Source organism: Choloepus didactylus, chromosome 20 (assembly GCF_015220235.1).
Source record: "Choloepus didactylus isolate mChoDid1 chromosome 20, mChoDid1.pri, whole genome shotgun sequence".
NCBI lineage: Eukaryota > Metazoa > Chordata > Mammalia > Pilosa > Megalonychidae > Choloepus > Choloepus didactylus.
The window spans coordinates 32650454-32651704 of NC_051326.1; positions in this window are offsets into that span (position 1 = coordinate 32650454).

Below are 1251 nucleotides of genomic sequence, written 5' to 3' on the forward strand. Positions count from 1 at the left end.
GAGGATCCAGGAAGTTTGGTGGGTGAGAAACATAGCGGAAAACTCTCTTCTTTGAAGACGTAGAAGAAAAATTCTATTGGCAAACTTTACTTTAAGAATCTCCACTCTGTAAACGTTGAGGTCCTGACAGTTCTTAGTTTTGTTTAGCTGCCCCCCCCTCACTCCCATATGGGCTCTGCTTCACAGCGGTGGTTTCACTGAGCATAGCACAATGCTTGACACATTAAATTTTGAATAGACCCAAATTCCTCCACTATTCTCATTCTAGCTCTACCACTTGTAAGGCCTTTCTTGAGCACATGAATTAACTATCTATGCTTCACTTTCTTCACTTGCAAAATGAAAATGTAACAGCTGACTCATAGTTATGTACTGCTAGGGTTAAATGAGTTGAAAGGCCTACAGGGTTGAGCACTCAACTGAAATGAGTTGTAACTGATGTTCATGAGAGGTATAGGACCCTTGGGTTTTGGACTCAGGCTGTTATGGGTTTAAATCCAAGATCTGCCATCTATTTTTCTTATGAAGTTGGGCAAACTCCAAACCTCTGAAACTAAGAAAATCTTCTGTTAAGTAGGAATAATCGTGTAATGCTCCTACAGGACTTTAGCTTTGGCCTGATTATTTTTCTTACTTCATTCTGGAGCTTATGACGTTGAGTGCATCACCTACCTAGATTTATTTAGAACTAAAAATGTACCAGAGAGTGTACCAGGTATTGGTGACACAAAAATAATACAATGGTTGGCAACCAACGAGTGCTTTAGGAATCTTCCCGCTACCTATGGAAAGAATAGGAATTATTTTCAGGCCTTCAGTTTTATTCTCTGTAAAATGGGAATATAATATATACCTCATAGATTGTGGTGAGGAGTAAATTAAATAAAACATGTAAAGCATCTAAGAATGCCTGGCACATAGTAGATATTAGTGCCCTGGTTTAATTTTTTTAATTTAACTTGAAAAATAAAAAAATGAAATCGACCTAAAGGATTGCTAATAATAATTCGAAAGTTAAATGATCAAGTTCCAAATGTGGAAAATAAGTGCACTGATAATCTTGGAGAAGCTACTTTACAAAACTTTTGACTGCAAATGACCCCAGAATGGACGCTGAGTTCTGGTGAGTGCCTTTATTCTGCCGAAAACTACAATTCCCAAAATGCCTTGCAACAAAATTCCCGGGATTAGAGCCCAGCGGCACGGCAAAACAGTGTGGGAGGCGTGGTTTCGCCTGTCAAGGGCGGGAGA